The sequence below is a fragment of the Mycteria americana genome, chromosome 6 (assembly GCF_035582795.1).
Source record: "Mycteria americana isolate JAX WOST 10 ecotype Jacksonville Zoo and Gardens chromosome 6, USCA_MyAme_1.0, whole genome shotgun sequence".
NCBI classification, from domain to species: Eukaryota; Metazoa; Chordata; class Aves; order Ciconiiformes; family Ciconiidae; genus Mycteria; species Mycteria americana.
In genome coordinates, this window is record NC_134370.1 from 12,581,033 (window position 1) to 12,601,131 (window position 20,099).

At 39.0% G+C, this 20,099-nt stretch overlaps 1 protein-coding gene across 8 annotated transcripts in view; it reads right to left on the reverse strand.

Annotated features, from left to right (window-relative positions):
* ADD3 (adducin 3) overlaps positions 1–20,099 on the reverse strand; it is a 101,702-nt gene that overhangs the window by 37,549 nt on the left and 44,054 nt on the right. Inside the window, exon 3 of one of the 8 annotated variants that reach the window (XM_075504577.1) lies at positions 10,567–10,605. The exons of 6 other annotated variants lie outside the window; for them this stretch is intronic. The gene's annotated coding sequence lies outside the window, so the exon portion shown is untranslated. Of the gene's footprint in view, positions 1–10,566; positions 10,606–15,817; positions 15,839–20,099 lie in introns of those variants that run through there. One more of the 8 variants, XM_075504576.1, reaches the window with a different exon arrangement.

A 20,099-nucleotide genomic window follows, 5' to 3' on the forward strand; every position in this document is an offset into this window, starting at 1 on the left:
GTAAGCTGTGAAAGTACACAAACACAAACCCCACACACATACATAAGCAATGGCTGAAAAATCTCCCTAAATCCTTTAAAAAAGATGAAACCCATGTTCGTCTACAACATAAACGACGAAGTTATCTGTGAGAAAAGACATGTAACTGGAAAAGCTGATTGCAGTCAAAACCTTTTACATTTTGAAACACTCTTCCTCTCCCTCTCTTGCAATGCGAAGCCTCCAACTTCCTCTGGTGACTTTTTTCTTGGGCATCCTCTAAACTGCACAGATGCAGGGGGAAAACAATTTCACTCTTTATGTGGACCGATATAGAGTTATGGAGTAGAAGAACCAAGTTTGTTACGTAAATAATTTTTTTAAAATCCCATTAATTTACACCAATCTGGAAAACACCATTTGGAGTAACGAGGACTACTCCCAGCAATCTGCAAGAGCCCTCATCGGTCACTGGTACAATGTATGACATTAGATAGCAGGGAAAACTCTTATTGATCCCAGGGCATATCAGCAGCCTTTTTGATTTATGGCAGTTTGATTACCCTGACAAATGTCATGGCCAAAGCAGCTGCCTCCTGGGTTTTGCTGGAGAGTCAGAGGCTGCAATGGTGGGCAACCCAGATGATCGACACGAGGCAACTGCTGGATTTTACAAATGTTTACATGAACAACCGACGTCGTGTATGGCAGCACGCAGCCAAACCTTTTTATAGCCCAAACCCCTGGAGTTCCTCCTCTTCACATCAAATCCTGACCTTTATCACTACCAACAGCTCGGTGTAGACCCCATTTAAGACCACTGTCACGCCACGCATTGACTACAGAATTGCAGCTCAACGCCCTCCACAACTTGTAAGTAAGGAATGGGAAACCCAGCCAACAGCTAATCTCTGTGGGGACATTTGTAACTGGAGACTTGAAGAAAAGATGAAATTGTGCCAGGCCTTCGATCATAAAGTCTTCAGGACAAATTGTATCTTCATTTATATTATGCACCACACCCTGCACAATTGCCCCCAGTTCATCTTGGGATTTCTGAATCACTCTATAAATTTTAGATAAGGAGCAATTACACAAGTCACCTTAGTACACCAATATCAGCTTGACCATGTCAAAATAAATTGGCTAGCTTCTTAAAAAAGGAATTTTAACATTTTGCTGACCTGTACCTACATTCTCACATTAAACAGAAAACAACAGCATTTCAAAAAAAACTGATTTATGAGAGTTATAGTCAAAAACTAAGAATGTTTTAGATAACACAATTGCATATACTGATTTTGCATATGAAGAACAGGCATAGTGGGAACGATATGGTTGTCTTAAGGTTTTTAATTGTAATTTAAAAATAGTAATTTTAGGGATCAATGAAAGTGTGAGACAAATGATGCCAGCCAAGCCCAGGCCTGACTGCAGAGCAGGCACATTGCCACTGATTGGCCATGAGAAGCATGGAAAAAAACCTAGGCATCTCAAGAAAAAAGCCACACATTTACTCTAGTAAATGCCTCAAACAAGCAAACTACAAATTGAGGTGCAGAGGGAAGGCTCTGTTGGTAGAACTGTAACAGCTGATATCAGCCATGGGATGGCATAGGGGACAAAAGTCTCTAAATCACTATTCCCAAATAATGTTGACAGTGTCTTTTCTCACGTCATTCAGTCTCCAAAGGATCTTGCTTTTTTCTCCATTACCGGAATTAGTTTTGCCTTTACATATGGGACAATTTTTCCCCTCCTTGGTCCATTTGCAAGCATAAATGTTAATGCATGTTACAACATAACATGAAAAAAGTTAACAAACATGCAGAATTTGACTGAGGTTATGGTCACATGCCTAATACATACAAAATTATAATCTTTATAGGACTTAAGTTAAACCCGCCTTATGCTACAGTTTTTCACGTCTTCCTGGCTGGCTTGAGGCGATCCTGCCCCTCCCAACTCACATGTTTCAGCTCCCCACCTCTCAAAACGCCATCCCCTAGCTGTGCCAGCACACCTCTCCATGAAGCTAGGGTCTAAACTGGATACACAGAGAGATGAAGGTTAAAAGTAATTTGGGGGAGGAGGGCAGGGGAAAGTATGGAGCAGAGAAGGGCCCCATGGAAGTTCAGGGGGCAGCCAGGCCCTCCTTGAAAGTTTAAAAGGCAGCTACTTAATTAGCTGCATTCAAAGCATGTTGCTTTAATTATCCTTCCCAGGGAAATCCCTAGGATTAACCGTGGTACAGGAACACTTTTTCTGTGTTTACCCACATTGCTAATATTGTCTTCAGCTTGCTTCAAAATAATTAAAAACACCCAGCCAGCTACCTAACCAGTAAAAACAAAGTTTCATTTGCAGTCAAAGTTTAACCTATATAAATATGTACATTAATCTCAGTTGACTTGGCCTGCATTTGACCTGCTTCTCGTCTCTGCCACCTTTTGCTCACGGTACTAGAAAAGCAAATTAAATTTAGAGAGCCAAAGGTCTTCTACACTTTCAGGAATGGAAACTCCACTGAATTTCAAGGACGCCAGTCTGAAGTCAGAGGGTTATTTCGCACTTGACCACAGCACTGAACACAGAAGCAGATGTGCCCAGAGCAGTAGTGAGCATGTCCCTGAACGAGTGCTGAAGATTTACTAACGAAAGCTTTGGTAGGACACACAGTGAGTCAGTGGGTATGGTGAGTCAGCATTAAGCCCAGTAGAAAAAGTAACTTTTTAAAAGTCAAAAGCAGAATATATATTTCATAATTAGTTTACTATTCCTTTCCAGTGCAAGCAAGTAATTATCTACTTTTATCCCATAATTCTCCTTCTCCATCATCACTCATAAGCGCTGAAAGTCTGGATAAAATAAAAGACACTCCACAAGAAACTACACCAGTATCACAGAGCATGGATGGCATCCTGGCATGCTACACAAAACCCTGGGGGCTTGCAAACATCTGTGATGGTTGTTTCTAGAATGTAAAACCAGCCTGACATCGAACACTTCTCCTCGAGATTTAAACCATCCTCTCTTTTGTCCTAAGGAGTTGCATGAAGCGTGAATAAAGCTGGCAGACTTTCATGTCTAAAGAGCAGCCGGTCCAATGTACCGTGGACAGAATTTCCTAGCAGTCAAGAGAGCACAAACACACACCATCCACCACAGACACCTTCAGGAGACTTACTTTCTACTAAAGCATTGTCATGCAAGTGAAGAAAAGCTTCTTCATTGTTTCTCTTAGAGGAGACACAAACCAGGCACTTGAATGAGTTGCAAGCACCCGACTCAGGAGTCCAGTTGCGAAGACCTCGGTTACAATTTTGAAGGCACATGCAGCCTTTGATCAGTCACGCGTGCAGCATAAAAGACTCTCCCTCAAGTCCTTCCCCAAACAATTCTTTCAGTTTTGACGTCTACTGTTTTTTTGTTTGTAATTTCAAGAAAATTCTGAAGCCAAAAAATACATTAGACAGATCTGTCTCTTAGATAAAACTATTTCAATATAACATATTATGACAAAAATTCATAAAATAACATAAAAGTTGTTTTATTTCAATTTCCAAAGCCCATTTGTAAACCTGGCCTGAAAATGGTATTTGCCTGTTTGCAATTAAACCTGCTTATGTTTATATTGAAAGCAAGTATCAGACATGTTACCCATGGGCTGGAGTTCAGAGTTTTAGTGCAGAGAGATGTGGGGGTAAATTTTTCTCTCAATTATACCATTATGAATCAAAAGCAACTAATTTAAAAATCAATTAACAATTGCTGTAAAAATGACATTGTGTTCTGAGCTTTGGTGATGCTTATTTTTGAATATTTGAATAACTCATGGAAATCACCCTAGGTAAACATGGTATTTCAGTTTATACCGTAAGAAGATTACTGATGATACAAAAAGATGTCTGAGGCTATACAGATTACATCTGCTTGAGGAGCAAAAGTAAATCACATCTTTTCTATAGCTTTCAGTTATCTTGTTCACTTATGTGTTGGGTGGTTTTTTTTTTTTTTTTTTTTTAAGCATCTGTAAAAACCTAAACACTGTTCAAGGAATTAAAGATCTCTGTATTAATGTAAGAACATGCCAAAAAATACCACAAAACTTGATTAATCAACTGCTGAATAATAGGTGATTAGATGCCTGCCAAAGGCTCATTCACAACAGCTTCCACAGACGTGCTGGAATGCTGCGGAGGACAACACCGACCCAGGGCAGCCAGAGCTCTGCATTAGCCACAGTGAGGACACAGATGAACCACATCTTTTTTGGAACTCATTTTCTAATCCAAAAAGGAAAAAAGGAATCTGCAGGATGAATCTGGGCCTAGGAGTCTAGTCTCAAAGGCTTCTGGAGGAGTAGCAGTGGATGCTGCTTTTAGAGTTGGGCAGTATTTAGATATTTTTTTTTTCTCTTTAAGATGCATTGTTCTAATTTGCTAATTTATTGCATTATTTTGGGCAGGGAGATAGCTGGATGTCTATTTTTTTTATCTTAATTATTGAGTGATGCTTCCATTATGCATTGGAACAAGCATTTAAGATGCCATTTGCGGGGTTTTTGTTTTGTTCTTTTTAATTCTCTGACAAATTGCTATGGGAATTTGGTTTCTGCCTGTCTCATCAGTATTACGTTCTCTCTCTGTGATAAATTATCAAAACTGATTAAAGTTTGTACTGCAAAGCAGTCAGGAAGAAGTGATGAAAAGCATGCAAAGTTTTGTGCTATATGAACAGAATTTTTCCTGAGACTTCTGGCTTCAAATTCAGAAAGCTGGAATTCATAATGAAAAACACTCCTACCCGGTGCACAACCCCTGCCTCTCTCAGAGTGCAATTACACAATTATTCTGTAAGAAACCTGAAGATAGGTTTTTGTTATGTCTAGCCTGTGTTCATTTTCATGTTACATTCAATATGGTTTTTGTAATTGGGTGATACTGGACTAGAATACTAGTGGTTTCTAGAAAGCTAAAATGATGGAGCTATTCCAACTGGTTTCTTTTTTTGAAGTTATTTTTAACTGTCACATTAATGAGGCACTGGATACAAAGCTTTTAATAATTATACATCTGATATCTAACCAAAAAACACAAGAGAGAGAAAGATAAATAAGTAAACAAACAAGTCCGTCCCATCCTGGCCTCTCCTGGCATGGTGCAGCAGGTTATGGGTATGCCTAGCTGCCCAAAAGTAAGTCAACAGCTATCCTGAGCTAACAGTGCATTTCACCTTTTCATTCTGTGTTAGAAACTATTGCCCACAACAGTAAGTACTCCAAGTCAGCTGTTTCATCCTTGTATGTGACATACAAAAAGTAATTACTAAGTGCTGCTTCATGTATTGTGACAGCACACCTGTGAATGCTTTCAAAATTGTGTTGTTTGGAAATGCAATTAATACTGCTAGGTTACTTGTCTATATTAGATAGGAATATCTTATACACCTAACAGGTTTTTGTACTTTTTGCAGCAAAGTATAAAACACTTTTAAATTGAGTATTTAAATTATCTCTTGGTTCTGCAAACTTGATCACAAGTTCAATTAATTATGTACACTTACACTTGACTTCTTTTATAGTCATTGCCCTATGATCAGATGGAATGAACAACTTGTACCTCTGCTCAACCTCAGCATCAAAATCCTACATCTTTCTCTTCTAACCAGTTATCAACTTTTATAATGCGCAAGAGAATTATTTTTTACCTTTGTACCAAGTTTGGCTTAAAGTAGCCAATAGGTTCAAAAGTTAAGTGCCAGGAGTGAGTACGTGCACAGTGTGATCAGGTAAGATCTCATTTTCATAGAGCAGCAGGTGAACAACAAGCAGGTATCTAGACCTCTCGCTGACATGCAGCATGAACCCAAACACAAGCGCAGAACTAAGTTCAGTCATTTAAAAAAAATTCCCAAGATAATGAAGCTGAACCTATGAACAAGCACAATTTTGCAAACATGGACACTCAAATAGGAACTCGGCTAATCATATAGAAGCGTCAATACTTCTCTTTCTTTTAATAATAAGTAGCCTTTGTGTCCATGGTGATAGTACTTCCCGAAACATGAACAAACAAAGCAATAGATATGTTTGGAAATTTAAATTTGTAGTATAAATTTAAAACCAGCATGAAGTCTCAAAGCATACTAAAGGCTAGCCAGTGTTAAAACTGGTATAAATAGCATACGTTCATACTTCTGAGAGGAGACGAGCATTCAAAATTCCCCAAGTGCCAGTGAACGATGACCTGAAAGAGTGAGTTCTACCTGAGAAATAAGACCATTCAACAGAATTGCCAATTGTACTGGTAGGGGCAGAACAGCTTGAATTTTTTTATTTTGTGCCCTGTTCTTCCATTTCCAATTGCATCATTATCACTAACAAAAAGATAAATCAATCCAAATCATGATATTCAAGTGATTCTATGTAACAAAAAAAAACCCCACCACATTTTCATTGTTATTCTTGCAGCTCATGTGACCTCCTCAGTACAACCATGACAAATGCTCCATTAAAAAAAACAAACAAAAAAAAAAACCCAAACCAAAACAAACAAAGCCAAACCAAACCAAAAATCTGAACAAATCCTTACGTAGGCTCAGAGCATCAGTTAAGAAATATAGCTGCTCTGAAACATTTAAAGAGAATACAAAAGGGCCTCTACAATCGTATAACCTTTGCCTCTGTCTGCTAGCATCACAGTTTACATGGTTTCCATGGAAACCCTCTGCAAACATATGAATGTGCTTGTTGCATTAGATGTCGAACAGAAAATCCTTTGTGGCAACTCTGGAGGGCCATGGCCAGTGCCAACCTCCCAGTGGAATAATGCCCTTCACTATGCCTTGCCCAGCAGGCTCATGACACACTTGCTCACATGGCACAGCTGCTGCCATCGCTTGTTTTTCCTCAACTGATAAAAAAAAAAAAAAAAAAAAAAAAGAGGTGCACATCGTAACTATTAAATATTTCTTCCCGCATGGAGAACCTGTTTTGCCCCCATCAAACTGATGGCAAAGTTGCTGGTACTGGACCCTCGGATACCACCCAGGAGCTGCAGGGTGAGGGCACTGACTGGGAGGCTTCCAGCAGGCAGGGGGGAATACATTTACATAATAAGTAGACAACTATCCAGAAAGGGAATGCAACAATTCTTCATTATTACATATTTTGAGAAAAACACATTTAAAAAAAAAATGCACAAAATTCTCAGCATGCAACAGGTACACCAGTCCAGAAGAGAAAACTAGTTTCATCACCCTGTTTCTCATCATGGAAAGATCAACTGATCTACAAATAACTCGCATACTGGATGGGCTCCTCCTCCAGCCACAGACAGGAAAATTCTACCCAAGACAGCCTGAAATGTCATCAGAAGGGCTGGTTTCTTTTTTTGTTGTTAAGGGTATGTGTGAAAGCTGAGGGACTAAGAAACTTGTTTCTGTTTTACAAAGGAGGAGCTACTGGCAAACATCTGAATGTTGTGTCCCATCTGACTTCCCTCAAAATGCATGTCCACTCTGCAGTTCTACATATTTTACCAGCATTGAAATAAGAGTGCTTCTAATAAAAGTGCACCTTTAAGACTAATGGCACACATAGCTAGAGCGTACCTTGTTTGTACATTAAAGCATTCCCCTATATCCTTATTCCTCTGAAACAAATTCCTAGTACAGCAAGTTTGACTAATTTCTGAGATATCAATGGCATAATTTATCTAATTGCTTACAGATGTGCACAGTCTTGGGAAGGACAACAGCTCCAAAGACTGCATTCAAGATAAAATCAAGATAAAATCAGGTCTGCGGACTCTGCATGGGAGGTGAAAGCCTGCCTATCCCATTCCACATAGAACTGGGGAGGCAGGCACCTTTTTGCTTGTGACTGGACACTTCACCTGCAATTCAGCCATTTCCAGCCACTCTCACAGTCACAGTGACAAAAATCAATGATGTAATAGTTTTGTCTTAAAACCTGAAGAATGAAGGAAGATAGATTTTGTACCAAGAAGAAAAAACAAACAAACAATCCAAACGCTTTGACTTTGCCAACACTCTGTTTCTATGTTTATTTCTTTCCCTTTCACAGGGGGCAGCCCTCCACACTCCCTCAGGGCCACCCCCACATCACACCCACCACCAGCCCAGTCCCCACGCACCGGCCGCCAAATTGTCTCTGAGGACAGCCAACCTCTCCTTTTAGCCTCGCCTGCACAATGAAGTCAACGAAGTAATGAGGGGGTCAGTCACAGCCCGCGTTGTTCTAATGCTCTAATAGCCCATTGTTCTCTTGCGGTTGCCTCAGCGAGATAAAACACCGAAGCCGGCGTTTCCTGAGGGGAAGCGAATTCCCACTGTGCGTCGCAGGACGTTGGCCAAGGGCTCAGCTTCACAGGGGGCCAGCTCTCGGCAGGGAGATGGTGGGTTTGTTTTTGTTAGCAGGCGGTTTGCAGGAACATCTGCTCAGCAAAGTGGTGGCGTGGCTCTTGCCCATCACCGCCTGCGGGCCCTTCCCTGCGGATCTGTGCAAAACCACGTTTACTCTCTCCGCACACGGCTATCACTATAAAGATACTACATTGACAGTCCCACGGCTAAAATTTGGCTCCTACCTGATCAATGTTTATGATCTGCTCCCTGCCTTAAATTGTAGAAGGATTGAAAACATAATGGTTGCTACTCAGCTGCAGTAAGTTTCCAGTGAGACGAGAGCCACAGCATGCGCTCAGGGCAGAGCGGCCCGACAGCGGGGCTGGAGAACCCCCAGCATTACATCCACCAGGTTACAGGTAATAATGTTTAAGTACTGGGATAGGAGAATGGACACAACAGACAGAAGTTAATCCAACAATACTGGAAATGATAAGATTGAGAAGTCACTCATTTTACATTTTCACCACATTGTCCAATAAAGAAGTGCACAGAACATCATTAATGTCCCGCTAATGAGACATCCAACTGCCCAGAACACAGCAATAATGAACATGAGCTCTGTTTCCACCAAGTCTACCAGAAAGATTTGTAAGGGTCTGCTTTCCCACTGACACAAACACATGACTCCCATTAGCCTTAATAAAGGACGAGTGCATTCAGTGGGAGAGAAATTTCCCAAGGTTGCATAACTGAACTGTGGCATGCTGAAGACACAGTACAGACTGCTAAGAGAAGTTAGCCATCCCAAAATACAGTTATAGGACAAATTCTTGCATAATTTTCCCATTAATTTGTTCAACTTATATCGTAGGTAGAACTTCCTCGCTTTAGCCAGTGAAAACTTTTCTTCAGAACTTTTCTTATGGCAAAATTACGGAAAAGCAAATCAGAGAGTGGGATGCTTAGCTACTATTTTTAGGCTGAAAAACATAACTTCAAATATGCACTTTTTTTATCTTAATGCATTGTCCCTACATACTATTCTTGACTCCACGGTATATAAATTCTTACTTCTGTAACAATGCAAATTTGTTGACAGGATGATAGGTTAAAGTTTATCTTTCAGGCTGCTTCCCTTGCACCAGTCAGAAAAACCTAGTTCTGTCAATTTATGTCCCTTTCACTGCTCAGCGAGGCAAGGAAATGGAGTGGAGTGCCAGAATGTGGAAACAATGCAAAAAACTAACGCCAGAACTGAGTATCTGACTCCTAGGCTAAGCTCTGCGTGCCCTCTCAAAACTTTGAGATTAATACTGCATATCTCAAAACTGCATTTAAGTAAAACCTTAATTCCAGATGTTGAAAGCATGATTAACCTGCTAAGAGTTAGAAGCTTTTTCTTCATCTTTTCTTCCCAGTTCATGTATTTTTAAATACTTGGATGCTTACCTTTTTTTTTTTTGGACACCAGAAAATTAATTTCATAGGCAATTTAAAAATAGTTGGTCATGTGTTTATCATAAGAAATCTAATGTACTCTAAGACATTCAATGCTATTATAATACATGTTAATGAAGGCTGCTTCATGTATTCTTCTGTAGCTTTAAATGAGAACAGACTACTCTATCTCCTGCTGCAATGACTGATAGAGGAGAATATCTAGCCTGCTACTACTTATACACACGATAAAAGTCCATTAGCACATATACTCTCACAGAAGTTTAACCACTTTGATACAATAAACTGAGATAGGGAACTACAGGGCAACAATTGCTATAAGTGTGTGACCAGTGCTGTGCTGCATTTTAGAGCCAGATGTTAAAATGTATCTTGCAAATTAAATCAAAGTTATCTACCTATTTCTGCTCATCTGTAAGAAAACTACCCACAAAACAAAACCACACATTTGATTTATTTCACAGAGTTAAAATTAAAACCTCAAAGGCCAGTACAGGCACCATGGCAGAATCAGCCCTGTGCCCGATGTAGTTGTGCTCACTTCAGCTGCCAGCATATACTTGAAACCCAGAGCCCAGCTGGGTCAAGGCTGGCGCTTCTCCTTGACTTAAGTAGAAGTAAAATCAGATCACATATTCCTCAAAAAAAACATAATATGCAGAACAACTGAGGCAAGCAGGGAATAACTGATTTACAAATTACGCAGATACTAGCTACACTGGAAAACCCCATTCAAACACAGAAATTGTAACTCACCAGTCACGTCACAACATTGAAGATAAAAATCACGCAAGTCTGAAACAGAAGACAATCAAAATACAAGACAACTTTCTGCAGCATCCATTCCCTAACCATTCTGTCAAATACACAACGGCAATAGCACAAAGCATCTTTATGACAGGAATAAAAGGCTCTTTAAATGCTCCTTTTATTTTTTATTGAATGAACCCACTCTTACACAAAGTTCATGCAACGATGTCTCGAGCTTTAGTACTGCTAAATCATTTGACTAGTCAACTAAGGCTTGTAAGTGACATACAGAACAATTTGAAATATTTATTAATTACTTGTAATTACTTCATGGAGCAAGTCAGGTGGTTGATTAAAACACTGAACTTATTAGTATGTTGAGATATGTAGTTGTCAGGAAGATTAAAATCTTTTTGATGTTTCATGATAGCTGACCAAACACTTCTCTGGTCCAAGTCACTGTCTGGCAAATACCAAGGGAGTTAAGAACCAAAGCCACAGACTCCTCCCAGCTACAGTATTAGCATTTGGTGTGGTTGACTCTTCTCACAGAATTAGTAATCTTTACTAACAGTGTTCCTCCCTGCAAGGAAGCCCATGGCACCACACCCCCCAATTGTTCTGAAGTACATATATACAAAGACCATAGTTGAGAAAGATATCATCAGATGCGGCAAGTCCAGAGAAATTTTGTCCTAAATATTTTTCAAGTTTATTCATGAGAAAAGGGTGGAGAAAGAAACCACAGCTACAAGATTCACAAACATGAACTCATTTACAGGTCTGCAAAGCAAATCATCCCATCAACCTGTCACGTAATGCATAGGAAAATGCGGTTGCAGACTCTCTGGATCAAGATATTCACTGTTGGATGAAATTGAATTGCCCAGCTACTACATCAGTTCTTAAAAACTGGTTGGTTTTTTTGCCACTTTTAATCTCTCAGTCAGACAGGCACTAGATTAAAGTGAATTAGGAAATAACATGACGCCAGCGCAGAAAGCAACCAGTTTCTAAACTTTAACAACTTCTTGCACTACGGGGCAGTTAAGAGCACTGTTCTCATAGACTGTTTAGTGCCTTGAAATGGACACAGTTGGTCACTGGCCATAAAAAACAACTGCAGCTCTATAATTTCTTAAATATTTACTAATAAGATACACCAGAGTACAAAATGCAGAACTGTATTCCTGCTATTCAGACCTTTCTGTCAAAACACAAACTGACAAAGAGACCACCTTTCTGGTAAAAACACTCCAGAAAGCTTTTACACTTTGAGTTTTAAAGTACAGATCGGCCTTTTTTTCCCCTTCCCCAAACACCACCCACTCTTCCAAACAAATAAGTAATCCAATGTTGCACAGGAATTTTAATTGTTTCCATAACTTCTGTTACCTGCCAAAAAAGTACTTAGCGTGACATATACAGGACAGGGTGCCTGTGATACATGTATATTTAAAATAAAATACGATCAAACATATATATACACACATATATACATATGTATAACATACGACTTGTGTAATAGTTAACTTTTGTATAGCTATAAAAACGAGAAGCCTTTGAAAGAGGCAGCCTTTATTCTTTGAAGTAACAGCCACAGTTCAAGCATACTGGACTCTCTGGCTCAGATTTACAATCAAGTTACTACAGCTGAACTTCCTGCGTGCTATGTGAGCCAGGCTTGGTTTGGTGTCTCCTTGTGTGCTATTAGCCACGACAGATGCAAGCTTGCAGCGGAAATCCCTTGCATGAAAGGCTAAACTAGGATGCACCCCTTTGTATTTGCTGCAAGTACAGTCACACAGATCTCTGCAGTCTCTGCAAGAGTTTGGCTGATGTGGGTGCTGTGACTGAAGGTCTGGCTCCTTTCAAGAGTTGTGTAATATTTTTTATTTTTTTTTTATTTTTTTTTTATTTTTAAGATCTTGGTCTGTCAACCCTTCCTCACTCTGCACAGTATTTCTTACCACAAATAATAGCCCTGGTTTCAGTGGGACCTTTGAAATACTCATCTTGTGGTAGAAGTAATTGCACAACACAAGCTGGTGGGGACGTCTTCATCATATTTGTACAACTTTATTTAGTTATTAGGACCAAGTCTTAAAACAACAAAAACTTTCTCTAGCATTTGTTTAAATAAACTATCCATTCTACATATCAGACTATTTATAAATATACAATATGCAATTACTGTGTATCAGTAAAAGCCCTAGGATAGTTGTAGTTATTTTGGCAAAAGAGCTTATAGATGTTCCCCTGAGTAAATTGCATAGCAGCATAAGCCTGCTAGTAGGGGAGGTGTAACAATTCCATAAACCAAAAGTGAATTTAGAACAGTTTAATAAACAAGGGGAAACATATCTGTGGGACTTACAGGGTGGAAGCTAACAAAATATTATCTTCAACAATAGATACTACACATTTTTCCACTGATTTTACAACTAACCCCAGCACGCTGCAGCTTCTGACACCATTAGTGCTCAGAATCTACTTTTGACAGCATTTTTTGATTTGTGATGGGTGGTTTGTTTTTGCATTGTTATGGGCTGGGTGAAGCCTCGAGGCAGGCATGCAGCCCTGTTGATAATATGCGTATTTTCCAACCCCATGATAAATTTCCCATAACTCCTGGCCTGGAACATGACTTTCAGCAACTTGACTGTTTCACATTTGGCTAAAGCAGCATCAGTCCATTTGACATAATAGCTCCAAGACTATAGATGGAAGACAACCATTTTCAGAATAGATAACTTTCAACACTCAACTTCAGACTCCTATTTTCAGAAAATACTGACTGTCGCTTTCAGAAAGCCAAATCTCCCCTAACAGATTTTTTCAAGCTGGAAATCCAAAGTCAGAAATTATTTTTGGAAGGTGCAGCTGGAATTTGAATACCAATGTCAACAGTGGTGGTTGTTACAGCTTAGGAGAGGTTTTATTTTGTATGCAAATCCTAATAAGCATACACATTTCAGTATTTTTGTATCACTACTGCTGAGGTCTGCGCTGTTTTCAAAGCCTAAAAAACTTGCCTTTCACAGCTGCAAAGGAAATGACAAGAAAAGAAAACACACAGCCAGTGTATATCAGCAATTAATTCCATCCACAACTGCCCAGCTGTTTGCACACAGAGGAACCGGCCTGTTTCCTCTTTGAGCTTTTGCCACTGAAAGCTGATACTGCGCTTTCAGAGACGCGGGCTGTTGGTAACACGTTAGGAATGCGCGCGAGATCGCACAGAGCTGAAGAAGAAATGAAATCCAGACCAGTGCTCTGCGTATCTGTGTTATGAGGATAAAGTTATCTGGGGGAGAGGGTGGAGGGAGGGGGGAACGGGGATGGGGAGCTGCCGGCAAAGCCAGGCTCAGCACACAGGATGGACACAACTGTCACTTACTGGCAGAGACAAGGTGGGACAGTCTCAGAAACCCGTGTGTCTATATCAGCTCTGCCAAGATGTTTTTACATCAGCTGATGCCAAACAGGTAGATTTGGGGGCACTCCACAAAAACCATTACTTTTACTTGGGATCATTGCTTTTACAATGAAGTTGCTCGAGATTTGGCTCCATCTATACTACAGTAAGACTTATTGGTAAGTAATTACTACTTATTAGTAAATATCACTTATTGGTAAGTAATCTTCCCAACACTTGCAGCCCTGAAGCTCTAGAACTTAAGGCAGAATTCAGCCCTTTAGAGGCTTTCCCATGAATATAATCCCCTTGTGTCACCCTTGGGATTTCATGAAAGGCACAGAGTATCTAAAAGGAGGATGCTATGGGTAACATCTACAAACCCCACCAAGCGCCTGGAAATTTCATCCCATGCTGGAATAAACTCACCAGGCTACGTGCATAGCTCATCTTTTTCCTCTAACATATTTAAAAAACAATATGTATTTTTTTCCTCCCTTAACCCAAGCCAGTCCCCATTTAAAAATTCCAAATTATCCATAAGGATTCCTTTTTGCTGGGTAAAGCTACACATGGCAAGACTCTTCTAATATATATTACTGGCATTTTTTCTTCAGCTCCAACAACATCAGTTAAAAAGAGCTCCTTTGATCTTCAGTAATATCAGGTCACCTTTTGATTTGCTGGAGCACTCAACAAGCAGCAACCTCTCAAACTGCACAGGTATTCAAAAGAATAACACTAATAAGAAAATATTTGCACCTGACATTTTTCAAGACCAGTACCTAAGGTAAGAAGTAACTATCAGAGGGCTATTCCCTTGGCACACCAAGTACCATCTTGCATATTTTGCTAAACAAATTAGGTTTCCTAAAACTACAGGCTTGTGTACCAGTGTGTGGAAAGAAAAACATTCTGTAGAAATAAGACTGTGATACTGTGTTCATAGTCACAGAGTAATGAAACAAATATGAGAACAATATTCTTTTACCAAACAAGATTGATGAAAATTTAAGCATTACTTTTTCAAATATGGATCTCCAAAGTTTAGACCTAAGCTTCAGGAAGATTGGTATCATCTCTGAAACACCTACACAAGCACTCAGTGTTATTACTGGGAAAATACAGAAGTAGAGGACTTTCAGCAATTTACAGTTTCCCAAGGAAAGTAAATCCAAATCCTATGGTTGACTGGAAAGTATGAATTTGTACGAATGGCTTAAAATACCTTCTCTTTTTACTCCCTTGGAACCAATGACTCAGTAATGGCTAAACAGAAGCAGCACAATTTTTTTTTAAATCGGGAGCATAGCACACTTCAGACTGCAAGTAGTCTCACTATATTGTCACAGAAATAGTTCCACTGCTGCTTGAAAGAACAGCACCCATCATTCTTCCTGTAATTTCCTTTTTAGCTGCTCAATGTTGGGCAAATCCATTGGGGGGATGATTTCTTACATTGCTTACTGTCTGCCACAGCAAAACCTGACTTTCTCATATATTAGAAACATACACAGAAAGTTTCTGTTTGTGATCAGTCCACTTTTACACTGAGGAAGAAGGCATGGGGGGAGGGAGGTGGAAGCAAGGGCACACAGCAGCGGTTGTACTGAGCAACACCATGACCTCCAAGGCACACAGGCCAGCTCTCCAAGAATGTTAGTTCTTTTCACATGAAGTGCTGCAATACAAATAATAATAATATATATTACTTATACATTACTTATTATTTATCCTAAATATTGGGCAATACAAGGCAAAACTATATTTAAACAGCAAAACAATGTGAAGTTTTTAATCTAAAAATCCCAGAGGGATTAAAGGCTTTATTAGACCTACCTCAAAATCTAAGATATTTCAGCAAACTAAGGGATGGTGACAGTGCCGTAGTTGCCTCTCAAGAAATTACGTAGCTTAGAAATGACTCTTGCTCCACCCACAGTGGGCATTAAATCAATAGCTATTGATTTCAAAGTTGTTTCTCAGGCTCAGTTTTCAGTAATATTTTGATAGAAGGCTGTGAAAATATTGGTAGATGTGAAAAGTGACAACAGAGTAAATTTCACTGCACCAGTAAAATTCAGCTGAGTACTACAAATAGAAATCATTCAAGTCAATCTTGCAGGTGCATGTATGCCAACTGGCTAACCAAGCACAACTGTTCGCAGACTAGTCTCTTCTCTTTCTTTTTCTTCTCCAAAGCAAAATTCTTTCTTGTACAGCAAACCTATGCAGATCTATGCATTGCTTAAAAGTAAGGAAGATGTGTCCCAGAAATAAATACCACAATTCTTCTGCTCTTAAGGATTTAGTATTTAAATTCAGGCATGATGCTTCAAGCTGGAGACAAATTTAAGTGACTAAGGCTAGAATTCAGATGCAGAGAAGGCTCCAAGCCTGTGTACCACTTACATCCCAAAACAGACTTATGGGTGAGTAGTAGTGAGGTTAAGTGGTGCATAGCTCTCAGATTTGCTACACAGCAAAGAATTCGCACTAACGGGATGCAAAAGGGGTTTAGAAAATCCCTAGTTTTCACATTCAGCCGTAGCACGAGGAAGTTGCATTTATTCATGCTGAGAAAGTGCCCACATGAATGAATAGGCAATACGTATTACATACATTGGAATAATGACTGAAATATGGAAGGTGCTTGATAGTGCCTAGAAATACTTACATTACATAATGGTTAAGGATAAATAGCACCCATCTGAACTTGCAAGAGGAGTTCAGTGTATGAATTACCACATTTCATACTTTATCGTTAAATAATTTGTGAGTTACCTGGGATGATTTAAGTTGTTCTCTCTCTGGAATGTGAATCGGGAACAGAGTTGCCCCAATATCTAAAACTTCCCAGTCTGAAAGGAAAATTCCTAAGTCCTAAAGTAACAGTTTTCATTTATCTTTCATATTATGTATGAACTACTGAGACTTAACATCTTCATGTTCAACATTTGTGTTCACGAATTCATTAGCTCCTTGAGTGTGATTCTTTTTGCCTAACTTCAAATATTTACATAACATTTGAATTCATTGTTTAAAGTTTCTCTCTAGGATGAAGTGAGTCATTTTCTAGACTTCATTGGCTGCACTGTAGACTTACAGTGAATTATGTGCCTCTCGTGCAATCACAAGTAGACATTCATATTGCAGACATCTCAAGTTATGCAAGACGCATGCTGCTCTAAAACACTAGCAAGCTACATGCAAGACCAAGGAAACACATAAGAGATCACTTAGCTATTTCAAATACCAAGGGGAAAAAAAATGGCAAATAGTGGATTTAAAAACAAGAGCCTACTCATTAAATTCTTGCAATTCACACAGCACGACTGGTAGTACATTTTTTGGCATGTATATTTTTTTTTTATGCATCTCACTAACTTCAGAGGCAAAGGGGTCTTTTACATTGCTCCAGTCAACAAACCATACTACATACTAATTTTCTGCATTGTGATACAACACAGTATAAAATGAGTACCTAGCGGTACCAAACAAATACCAACATCCGGCAACAGTAGTTGCCACTAAAACATGCTGTGAGAAAATGTCACTAAGTACAAAAAAAGCTTTCAGAATACCAAGTGCAGGAGCTCCTAACATAACAAATGTTAAGTGAAAATACATCTCTGATTCCTTAAAAAATATAAATAACGTCAACATGCAGGGAATAGAGCAGGAGGAAAATGAGGGGAGGAGGAATGGAGGAAACATAGTAGATTTAAATTTTATTGCATTTGTGATCAAAATACAAATTTACTTGATTAGGAAAATGTATGTCCATGGAGACTACTATAAAGCAAACAAGTTTAAGAGAAAATTATGTTTAACAAGTTCCATAAAAGATTTTTAAAGCAACGATAATGCCTTACTCCCTCCTGCTCCCAGTAAATGCTTGAAGCTAATGTACGTCTCAAAGACTGTCTTCTGTATTTTGTTATTGCTGTCAAGAAAGAAAAATGAGCCAAAAAGTTAGCAAATGCATTGCACAACTTGCACTTCTGGACATCAACATGGTACTAAAGTCTTTACATTTCAATGTTAGCATGACATGTAAATAAGCAAAATACCCCTTTATACTAGAAATCCTTTAGCAGTCCATGTTGAAAGTTGAGTTAAAGCAACAAACCCCTTGCATCCATCAGCCCACTACAAGCACCTTGCTATACTCACTGCAAAGCACCTTGCTATACTCACTGCAATACAGAGTTTATTGCAGTGAAATGCATTGAACGTATTGCACTGAAATGTACTTGGTAAAAACTAATTTAAGCTCACCTCCTTATATGACAGCTAGATGATCTGGGGTTGAATTGGCACGATTCATGGCAAACATGCAACATTGTAAGTTACGGTGAAGATGAAAGGATTTTTGAATACTTTTCTAAATCATGCAAGCTTATCAGTACCCACCTACAAACATATGATTCCTTCCATATGACACAATGTGCGCAAAATAACAATGGTACAAACTTAGTGTTTTATGCTTTAAAGAGAATAGCATAAGTTTATCTACAGCGTATCTCCCCAAAGCCTGAAGGACAGATTTGGTCAAAGAAAAATGTTTCCGTGGAAGTAACCTGACCTCTTTGGTAACCTTTCCTCATTTTATGATTCCTTGGTACAAAATTGGTATATAGCTGACAGATGCAGGAGAAGGCCTTTTCGCTGGTCTAGTAAATCTGTTTCACTTTAAAGCTATTTCACCATCATTAAGGTATTAAAATTTTTTACACAAATCAGTATTAACAGTTTTTTCCCCCCAGTTACTTATCTTTTCAAACATCCACAGGTCACCAGCAATTTAATACACAATTGGTGAATGCAAGTCCTTCCTGCTTAGGATAAGTAGCTGAAAAAAATCCTCACAGCACACAGCCTTATTGCTTTATGCAACTGTTTACTCCTTCAGGGGAGATGTCATCGAAACAAGTGTGTCAAACAGCTCTTTCTTTTAATGAGGTATTTTTCTCCTTTGCAGAAAAAGTGAAGTTTGTAAAATGCTCATTTCCTCTTTCAGTTCATGAATTCATACACTTATGATGAACTAGTAGGAAAAACCTGATGTTTAATTCCAATACAAACTTTTTACACTGAAGAAACTTAAAACGTATTCAGTCTACATGCAAAGTTAAGACACCTTAAAGAAGCTGTACCCATGGAATAACTTGCATTAAGCCACTATAAGTCCAAAGAATCGTTTTTCCTGAGCCCTTGTATCTGATGCCAGGGTGACACTATACCTTATTCATTTTGCATCCTCTTGCCAAGAAGTGTGTGTTATCAGCAATGTAAAAAAACGTCATACACATCCAGTCTGACATGTGCTAATCACGTGTGAAGACAGGAGAAAATTCAGACTTGGCTGATTTCATAGGAGTCTCCTTACCGACCATGCCACATTCACCATAAACTAAGCTTCACCTACATCTTGTGGTCAGAACTTGACCAAAACTGAACAAGCATTCACATCTAAATTAACGTACATTGGCAGTCACAGATTTTGACCACATACAGGTCATTTAGTGCGCTTGACGCAATACAGTTAATTTCAGTCCACTGTTACTTATGATCTAGTTATTCACTGACATCCATCTAATTTAACGAAAAGTTACATTGCGGTATAGTATACTGTTTCTGGTTCTTAAGTAAGTATATTTTCACAAAGTTATATGATTACAGGACAAGTGATTGGGTTTTTGCATTTGACATCACTGGCAGTTTCAATTCTGCAAGCTGAAGGGGAGGAAAAAGAATAGACCCAATTAACTGCATGTTCAACCATAAGGCTAAAGACCATCTATTTGAAATGTACATGTACACTTCTCTCAAATCATGAGATAAATGATATATGCCCACATCTACCAATTCTGTGGTCTTTGTTCCTAATGAAACATACCGACTTGCCTGTACAGACCTGCTGGTCTGTGGTACCCTGACTATTTCTGGAATGCTTTTAATATATTGAAATTGCGTTTGCCTATTTTCTTGCCTCTGATCCTGCGGCAGTTTTAAGTAACAGATCACAGCTGCCAGATCAGTGTTGTCACATGCAGTTACCTTAAGATTTCTCGGGCAAATGTTATCTGCTCCTGGAAATTTGCTACTTTTTTTTTTT